Below are 10,170 nucleotides of genomic sequence, written 5' to 3' on the forward strand. Positions count from 1 at the left end.
TCTCCTGTTCAAGAAAGAAGTCTGAGACCCTCCTTGCAGAGGGAGCATTCTGGTCTGGAATTATTGATGAAGAAAGCCAGGGAAGAAAACACCGGGAATGTTCACTTTCACTTTTGGGCATGGAGAGGTCCACCAGCCTCCCTTTAATAGAGATTGTAGAGATTTATAGCTTATTTTTTTGAAGACAGACAATAGATATTCAAATAAATCCACAGTCCTATGAGAAAAATTAAAGAGTTTAGCTTGACACACAATGACCAGGTTTAACCAAACTCAGGTCTGGCTGCTTGCCAGCTCAGAAGCCAAAACACGAGAAGCAAGATGGAACGGAGGAAAGTGGTTTTATTCAAAGGCTAGACATTGAGAAGAATGGCTGGACTTAGGTCTCAAAGAACCATCTCAAATTTTTAGGCTGAGTGAAGGGGGTTGAGAAGGGAAACTTGGTATGGGAAGCATGTGGGACTGGTGCAGGATGGAGGTTGGCATATCTTGCTCCAATGACTATCTTGAGTTGCTGTCCACCTGGAGTATGAACTGGGACCATTTTTACAATGGTCGGGTTGTAGATTAACCACCTTGAGGCAATTTCTAGGTGGGGGAGACTTCCACAACTGGATCTCTATGCCTGGTTTATTTCAAGATTAGCCCCTGGAACTTCTAAGCAAGTACATCATTAGACAAGCAAATATGGTGCAAGGGAGTATCTGGAATAGAAAGAGGAAGATGGGTTTTCTTAAGATTAAGAAGAGAGAAAATGAAACTTCAAAATACATTTTGAGGTTAAGATACTAGGTTACATAGAGTGTGAAGAGTGTATGCTACTTTTGTCATTTTATGGTTCCAGCTATAGCAGTAGAGGCTTAGTGGAGGATGGTAGATGACCTGTCTTAGATTCATTTGCAAACCAATGGTCCAGGCTCAGCATAGATTTCAAATCACACCCAGCAAAGGGTGTGGCAGGTCTGGATAGGGTTTATTCTTTAATTAAAACAAAATTTTTTTTTAAGAGAGGGCTTTGCTCTGGAGTGCAGTGGTGCAGTCATGGTTCACTGTAGCCTTGACCTCTTGGACTCAAGTGATCCTCCTATCTCAGCCTCCCAAGTAGCTAGGACTACACGCATGCACCACCACACCAGGTTAATTTTTTATTTTTATTTTTGTAGAGATGAGATCTTGCTATGTTGCTAAGGCTGGTGTCAAACTCCTGGCCTCAAGCAATCCTCCTATCTTGGCCTCCCAAAGTGCTGGGATAACAGGTATGAACCACTGAGCTCAGCCAGTTTTATGCCCTAAGAGGCTTCATGTGTTAATGTCCTGGTTCTAGTGATGAGGGATAATGGTTAGCACTTGTCATGACTTGATTAGGAATGAAATAATATAGTGACTATATAGTAACCAACATAATCAAAAACAGTTGCCTCAAAAATACCTGGCTGGGGTGGCAACTAGGTTCTTCTCTCATGCTGATTCTGGTGTAGGAAAGTTTAAATTTTTCCCCTGAAGTTTCGATGATTTGAGTCTATAAAACAAATTGATAATAGTTGAAAGAAAAAAGGTATACACATTTATTGACATGCATATGGGCATGAGAATCATACACAAAATATGAGGCTTAAAGGTGGGGGGTTGATGATTGAAGTTTTATACCATCCTGAGATTACGGAAAAAATAGGGGCTTGGAGCATGGCAAGACAGGTTACAGGAGGGACAGAAGAGAAAAAGGCTAGTATAAGACCACTAGCCTGGCTAGTGAGGATGGTCTTGTTATGCCGACGAACCTCATAGGTAGCAACCCTTAAAATATAGATAGATAGTAGCCTGTAATAACAGTTTCTCTGTCAGACCTTTAAAGGTGTCAGACTCTGAGTCTGTCTCTCTCTCTTTCTCTCTCTCCCCATCAGTTAATCTTTCCTAGCTCTGGACAAGGGGTTGCCTCAGAAAAGTCCTGTTTGCATGTCCTAGTTACTTCACTTTATTTCCTCCACAGATGCAAATCTCCTTTTCCCCCAAAAGGGAGGAAATTGCAAGGCTATTCTTGTGCTTGCAGCCTCTCTGAATAGCCATATCAAATTATGCCAAAGAAGTATATTTGGCTGGGCTCAGTGGCTCATGCCCATAATTCCAGAACTGTGGGAGGCCGAGGTGGGTGGATCACTTGAGGTCAGGAGTTCCAGACCAGACTGACCAACATGGTGAAACCCCGTATCTACTAAAAATACAAAAATTAGGAGGGCATGGTGGCAGGCGCCTGTAATCCCAGCTACTCGGGAGGCTGAGGCAGAAGAATTGCTTGAACCCAGGAGGCGGAGGTTGCAGTGAGTCAAGATCGCGCCATTGCACTCCAGCCTGGGAGATAGAGCAAGAGTGAGACTCTGTCTTAAAAAAAAAAAAAAAAAGTATATTTTAGCGTAAAATATTTTTTGTTTCCTTCACTGGTCAATTAGTAGAGGCTGTTTAGAACACTGTCTTGAGAAGAATTCCTCAATGAGAATTCCAATTTCAGAAGGAGTTAGAAGCAAGCTAAAGCAAAGAGAGTGATTATTCTTTTGGCACCCTGGGAATCAAAGAACAGTATGTTCTGAAGCAAATCATGCTTGTGTTTTCTGAGGACACAAGGACTTCATCTAACTTCTTTTTTGATCTGATCCGAGCCATTAGCCAATGAGAAAGGTGATTGAATGGTGATGTCTTCCATGAGTCCAGTAATAAGTATGCTTGTGTCCATCTGTGATGGTCCTTAGTCCTATCCAGGCCCAAATCCACAATGGGGCGTAACTTTTCAGTAACTGCCCAAGGCTTAGGAAATTAAGTGTTATACCAAAATGTCCAAAATACATGAGCATGAACCTGTAGCAGATGGTAAGCCTTAGTGGCTCACAGATGCAGTGTAGATTAGAAAGACTGCTGGACTACTGGATAGCATAATCCCCAGAGTCTAGTTTTTTTTTTTTTTTTTTTTTTTTTTTGGAACACTCACAAACTGCATGAACTTGAGAAGGTCAGTTTCTTTCCTAAGCATCGGTTTCTCCATTCATTAAAAAAAAAATCAGCCCAATAATTCCTGTTCTTCCTACTTTGCAGGGATTTTATGACAATCAAATGAGCTCATACTTGGGAGAGCACTTCACTCGGTGCTAGACAAGAACAAGCTATCATCATTAGTTTGCTGGTGACAGGGAAACCTGCTACTTCCTTTCCCTACCTTCTTTTTTCTTTTCTTTTCTTTTTTTTTTTTTTTTTTTTTTTTTTAACAGAGGTAGTTATTTATGCACCAGAAAGAACAGTTAAATTCCTAGGCTGTGTGCTTCTCTTAGTGAAATGATTTAGAGCCATGTGTAAATAGCACATAAATTTATTATGACTCAGGTCCAAACTGGGGAATGTGTCTGTATATACACACACATGCAATCACCTCTCAACATCTAACAGTGAAAAATATTGCAGCCTTGTAAAAAACAAAGCCACCTTCTTCTTAACTCCTGACAGCTAAAATGTCCTTAAAATAAATGGGAAAGAAAGTTCACTCTACACACCTGTGCAATGGAGTTTTTATGAATCAGACAAATTTTGAGTCTCGCAGGTAACGTCAGACCTGAGAGTGATGTTTACACTCCTGGTATTTCAAGCTTAACTACTTGCTGCTGATTCACCCAGATGGCTCTCTAGGCACAAGGATGTGGAACCTCTATTTATTTACTCCAAAGAAACAAACAAACAAAAAGCTGACCATTGGACCAAGTTAATAAAAAAGTTTTTAATAGAGTCATTGAAGGACCAAGGCAAAAGCTTGGAGCCATAAACAGGTGGCACAAATCAGTTTTAGTCTTGTTAGAGAACGCAGAGCGGGCTGCTGCAGGGAGATGATTTCCTGCCTAATTAATCTGCATGTTGCCACCCTGGAATTTATTCATTTTGGGGCATGAATCCCATCTGTAAGGCCAGTTGTTAGAATTGGTGAGAAAAGACTTTCTTTTTTCCTTATTTATTAGAGGAGAGAGGAAGAGAGAGAGAGAGCAGAGAGATCTCATGTAGTTATATTTCAGCTTGAAGCAAATCAAATACTCCTCTGAGTCTTCAGTATTTGAAAGCAGCCAAATGGCTGATGCAGGATGGCCTGTTCCTTTCGTATTTATGAAGGAATTTATATGTATGTGTGTGTATATATATCACATTTCCTTCATAAATGTATATATTACAAATCCACATATATTACATTATGTATGTATGTGTGTGTATATATATATATATATATATAACTTTTTTGTTTTTAGTGGCAACATCTTAATCGGACAGAGCTGCCAGTCACTAAGGGTGAAGTGAGATGTTTTGATTAGCCAATCAGTCAATGCTGCACTAGTCTAAATAGTGTCTTTGTGAAAGTTAGAAAAGGCACCCCTTGCTCAAGACATTTTACTTCTATTTGCTGGGAAATTGTCATACTACATTGAATATGTTAGAGTAAGACACTTTACTTCCACCTGCCAGAAAGCTGTCATTACACAAACTGAAACCTACAGTGTCTTCAATGCGAAGACTACCTCTTTAGATGCACTGCTCTTATGTACCACATGGCCTAAACAATTGTACATCGGCACCACCATCGATGCAGCATTTAGCAAGCTGCTGAGGATGGCTGGCTGGCTCATATGGTTCCTGCCCTCAGGCAGCTCAGTCTAGCTGGGAAGACAGACATTAGTCAAAATAACTTCCAAATACATGTACGATGACAAAATGGAGAAGTGCTTTGAAGCAAAATTTCAGGGTGCTAGGGGTCTTCTTAAATGTGAAGATAAATGTGTATCTAGTGTTTAAAATAGTTCTTGGCAACACAGTGAGTGCTCAACTGATGTTTACAGGATGAAAATTTCACAAATTACAACCATGCACAAAATGGAGGTGTGTGGAAATACAGCTTTCTTTGTATAACTGATTTTAATGTTTGATTCCAAGACCCACCAAGAGGACAGTATCAAACAGTGATGTTTGTGTAAATCAGTTCAATATAGTGACTTCCAGTCAAATTCAATCCCCAAGCCCTTCCAAGCTCTGTCTGTGGCTAGTTTAAGTCTTCAGAGGAGACAGATGATTCCCTGACTCTTTGTGGTTGGGTCACAGGCCACCAGTGGATGCTCCTTCCCTCACCCCTCCAGGCAGCCTATTCAAACTGGGGTGTCAATGTCCCTGCTTATGTGTGGGCCTCTTTCTGAATGCTGAGAGCCCTATTGGTCCCCTCCCAGCCACTTTTAAGGTAGGGCCCATCACAACCAAGGGCAGCCAGCTGCTGTTCCTCTGGCTTGCGCTGTGCCCATGTGTAGGGTGGGTCTTTGGTGCTTCCCCTCCTAAGCTGCAGCCAGGGGACAGATTGACTTAATGCTCTACTGTCACCATGTTGAAGTTCATAATCATTTTATCTTTAAACTTGTCTTTTGTGAAGTAGTGCACGCACCCGAGCAGAGGAGAGGTGTGCATAATGCATGCTGCCATTTCTTCCTATCCCATTTGCACATAGCATTAGTGTTAATTCCTTGTATTGACCAACCACTTAAGTGAAAATGGTGACATAGAAGGAAAGGGAAAGATAGAGCAGCCCATAGTTTCTTTTGTCTCCAGTCCTTCCTTAACTCATCAGTAAGTCAAAGGTAGAGAATGTCAGTAGAATGTGTGTATGTCACAAAGGGAAATAAAGACAGCATCTCCACTTTTCTGGAAAGGACAAAATACGTATGCACGTACAAGCTATGAAATACAAATTGTGCAATGTCAGGGCTTCTGCATATGAGTTAAATGCTCTTAAATTTGCATTTAAAGCTGGCATTGCACAATATAAAGTAGAATGGTAAAATTCGGGCTAATAATTTTAAATTCTAATTTTTCTTTACTTAGAACAACATTAAATAGCAAATAAAAAGCTCCATGACAAGTTGAGAGACAGACTGCAGAAGAAAGTGAAAAGCTTTTAATTTTAGCGCTTTGTCCTGCTTTTTGAACAAGGAGCCTTACATTTTCATTGCACTATGTCCTGCAAATGATGTAGCTGGGCTTGCTCAAGCTAAACACATTGGGTAGAGCTCCTTCCCTGTTTTCCCACCCCCAGCAAAATGTAAGGAGTGGGGAGGGAGGGCAAAAGTCTGGTCTTAGCTTTCAGGCTGGCCTGTCTCCACAGCTATTTATTACAGTTCACACTTAGTTGGGGCTTTTGGGAGAGAGGGAGAAGCCAGAGCCAACAAGAATGCAGAAGGGAGAATGCAGGAAGACAGGGCACAGTGCTTCCGCATCTCTCCTGATGTGGACAGTAGAAACTTCCTGAGTACCTGCTGATTAGGGCATGGCTCTGTTGGGGCTCAGGAAACAGTACCCCAAAAGGAAGGCCTCAGCAGCAGCCTCAGAAGCAAACGTTTCTCTCTGACCTTCTCCTGCCCTCCTCTCAGTCCCATTTTCTCCCAAGGCCAGCCACTGAAACTAGAATCCCTCTTTCTCAAGGCAGGTTATAGAAACCAGAACCCCTTTTCCCCAAAGCTAGCCATAAAATCTCAAAATATTATCTGTGAAAACTGACCATAAAGAACATATCTGACCTACCTGGTTTGACTGTAGGTCTCAAGACCCCCATTCCAGAGAGGCCCTGCCCCACACCCAGAAGGAAGGAATGCTTTAGAGAGGCCAAGAAGAATCTAGACAGGTCTTGCTGGGTTTTCTGACTCAGTCTATTAACATCAGATCATCCTCCCTTTTGTCAAATCAGACTTCTACCTGGCTGTCCATACTTCGTTAGGCCTAAACATAAAAACAGACAGTTTCCCCCATGTCTTGGGGTCTTCATTCTGAAGCCTCTGTGGATACATATTGAATGAATTAGTATGCTTTCTCTCCTATTACTCGGTCGGCCTCATGTCAGTGATTTTTCAGTGAACCGCAGTTCCCTCGTCGGTGGGCTGCCATGTCAGGCAGGCAGGGAAGCACAGTGGACTCTAGGAAGGAAGAAGCAAGGACCTTTGGGGAAGGAGCACCACTCAGCGGCAGAGACAGGAAGCCCCAGAGCTGGGTTTTTCGGTCCTCTGCTCCACAGTGCACAGGTTTCAGAATCCTTCCTGAGAATTCTGCATTACCACCACACTTTTTAATTTTAGGAAATCAGCATGTTTTATTCATTAAAAAGATAAAATATCTTTGTGCAAGGGAGGCCCCAGAGGAGAGCCGTGCTCAGAGTGGCTAATGGATTTCTTTATAATGCAGTTTAATGCAACAAGGCAACTCATGTCTTTATGGTTGGGAGAGTTTTCTCCTCGGATGGGGAGCGAGGGGCTGAGAGCCTGAGGCTGGGCATACTCCAGAATCCACACCCAGTCCCTGGCTGGAGGCAGCCAGTCTTTGCCTGAGCTACAGCCCTGAGGCTGAGCCATTACTCTGAGTGACCCATCCCTGAGAGACCAAGAGGCAGTGGGGCTGAGCCACGCTCTAGACATCACCTCTCAGTCCCAGAAAGGACACCCTGCAGGTCACCAAACAAGGGTTGAATTGTCCTCTGTGAAAAAGTCAACCTCCTGAGCATGAAAAAGCCCTAGCACTGGTGGTTAGAAACCAACTGAAGCAGGGGTGGCTAAGCCTTCTGTGAGGAGGAAATTCTTTTTATTTTCTGGAATCTGAGATTCCTGAGGAGATCATGGAGGGAAGGCCTCCTCTTCTGAGAGTGGGGTGGTGAAATAAGGAGCCTGTGAAGCCGAGCCCCTTCTCACTGGGAGCCCTAACTAATCAAGAACAGCCAGGGCAACAGCTCTGTCTGTGGTCAGCAGAAATCTTTCTGATGCCCCCTGGCTTAGAGCAAAGAGAAACAGTGGGATTACAGCTATTCCATAAAAAAAGCAAAATTCATCTTTTTCACTTTCATCTGTGGGTCAGAAAATAGACACTGAGGGCTGAACGTCCTTCCACAATGGGTCGGCCAGGATGGCATCTGGTGTCTCAGGGCCAGAGGCAGGTGAGGGGAGTGGAGGCTGAGAGCGGCTCTGAGGGAGGAGGGCCCCACTGTTGGCAGCTGCTTCCCCTCCTCGTATTTTCCCCCTTTTCTCTCTGTTTTGATCTACTAGTACTTCTGTGTTTCTGTTTCTCTTCCTAGCCTCGCTTTTCTACCTTTGGAGAGGCACTCAAAGAAGGCTCACAGCAGGTGAGCAGAAGGCAAGAGATACGAAAGGAAGCCAGGCAGTGGGGTAATCAGGAGGTGGAGTTGTGGAGCCAGAGGTCAGAGCACTTTGAGGTCAGTGTTTCTGGTATGGGGGATCCTATCTCTGCTAGAGCTTAAAGACATAGAATACGTTTTCTGAAATCATTCTTTCCTCCAAAGCTTTCTAGCTTGGTTGAAAACAAACCAATGAACAAGCTCCTAGGGGAGAAAATAATTTCACCTTCCATAGTTTTTCGTTTTTACTTACACTTTAAAAAATAATTTCAACTTTTATTTTAGATTCAGGGGGTACATGTGCACATTTGTTATATGGGTATATTGTGTGATGCTGAGGTTTGTGATATGATTGATCCTGTCACCCAGGTAGTGAATATAGTACCCAATAGTTTGTTTTCCAACCCTTTCTCCCCTCCCTCCCTCCCACCTCTATTAGTTCTCAGTATCTATTCTTGCCATCTTTATGTCCATGAGTACTCAATGTTTAGCTCCTACTTATAAGTGAGAACATGCGGTATTTGGTTTTCCGTTTCTGAGTTAATTCGCTTGGGTTGATGGCCTTCAGCTGCATCCATTGTGTTTCCTAGGTTTTCTGCTTAGGATTCATATAGGACATGATTTTGTTCTTTTTATGGCTGCATAGTTTCCATGGTGTATATGTACCAGTTCTTTATCCAATTCACCATTAATGGACACCTAGGTTAATTCCATGCCTTTGCTATTGTGAATAGTGCTGCAAAGAACCTACGAGTGCATGTGTCTTTTTGGAAGAACGATTTATTTTCTTTTGGATATATACCTAGAAATGGGATTTCTGGGTCAAATGGTAAGTTCTGTTTTACGTTTTTTGAGAAATCTTCAAACTTCTTTCCACAGTGACTGAACTAATTTACCTTCCCACCAGCCATGTATGTGGTTCCTTTTCTCTGCAGCCTCACCAGCATCTGTTGTTTTTTTGACTTTTTAATAACAGCCGTTCTAACTGGTGTGAAATGATATGTCATTGTGGCTTTGATTCACACTTCTCTGATTGTTAGTGATACTGTTTCTTTCATATATTTGTTGGCTACTTGTATGTCTTCTTTTGAGAAGTGTCTGCTTATGTCTTTTGCCCATTTTTTAATGGGGTTGTTTGGTTTTTCTTTGTTCAATTGTTTAAGTTTCTTATAGATTCTGAGTATTAGATCTTTGTTGCATGCATAGTTTGTAAATATTTTCTCCCATTCTGTGGGTTGTCTGTTTACTCTGTGGGTAGTTTTTTGTTTGTTTGTTTGTTTTGCTGTGCAGAAGCTCTTTAGTTTAATTAGGTCCCACTTGTTAATTCTGTCTTTGTCAGAATGGCTTTTGAGGACTTAGTCATAAATTTTTTACCAAGGCAAATGTCCAAAATGGTGTTTCCCAGGTTTTCTTCTAGGATTCTTATAGTTTGAGGTCTTACATTTAAATCTTTGGTCCATCTTGAGTTAATTTTTGTATATAGTGAAAGGTAGAGGTCCAGTTTAATTCTTTTGCATATGGCTAGCCAGCTATCCCACCACCATTTTATTGAATATGGAGTCCTTTCCACGTTGTTTATTTCTGTCAACTTTGTCAAAGATCAGATGGCTATAGGTGTGCAGCTTTATTTTTGGGTTCTGTATTCTGTTTCACTGCTTTTTGTAGCAGTGCGATGCTGTTTTGTTTACCGTAGCCTTATAATATAGTTGGAAGTTGGGTAATGTGAAGCCTCCATCTTTTTTCTTTTTGCATAGACTTGCTTTGGCTATTGAGGCTCTTTTTTGTTCCACATGAAGGGATAGTTTTTTCTAGTTCTGTGAAAAATGATGTTGGTAGTTTGATAGGAATAACACTGAATCTGTAGGTTGCTTTGGGCAGTATGGCCATTTTAGCAATATGAATTCCTCCAACCCATGAGCATGGAACATTTTTCCATTTGTTTGTGTCATCTCTGATTTCTTTCAGCAGTGTTTTGTAATTCTTCTCATAGAGATCTT

General features: G+C 41.9%; 1 long non-coding RNA gene across 1 annotated transcript; it reads right to left on the reverse strand.

Annotated features, from left to right (window-relative positions):
- Positions 1-324: 324 nt before the first annotated feature.
- On the reverse strand, positions 325-5,619 carry LOC134739386 (uncharacterized). The gene is made up of 3 exons (XR_010125983.1): positions 5,447-5,619; positions 1,430-1,519; positions 325-704 (listed from the first exon to the last, which is right to left on the reverse strand). It is a non-coding gene; the product is annotated as an uncharacterized LOC134739386 (long non-coding RNA).
- Between the last annotated feature and the right edge of the window lie 4,551 nt (positions 5,620-10,170).

The sequence above is a fragment of the Pongo pygmaeus genome, chromosome 3 (assembly GCF_028885625.2).
Source record: "Pongo pygmaeus isolate AG05252 chromosome 3, NHGRI_mPonPyg2-v2.0_pri, whole genome shotgun sequence".
NCBI lineage: Eukaryota > Metazoa > Chordata > Mammalia > Primates > Hominidae > Pongo > Pongo pygmaeus.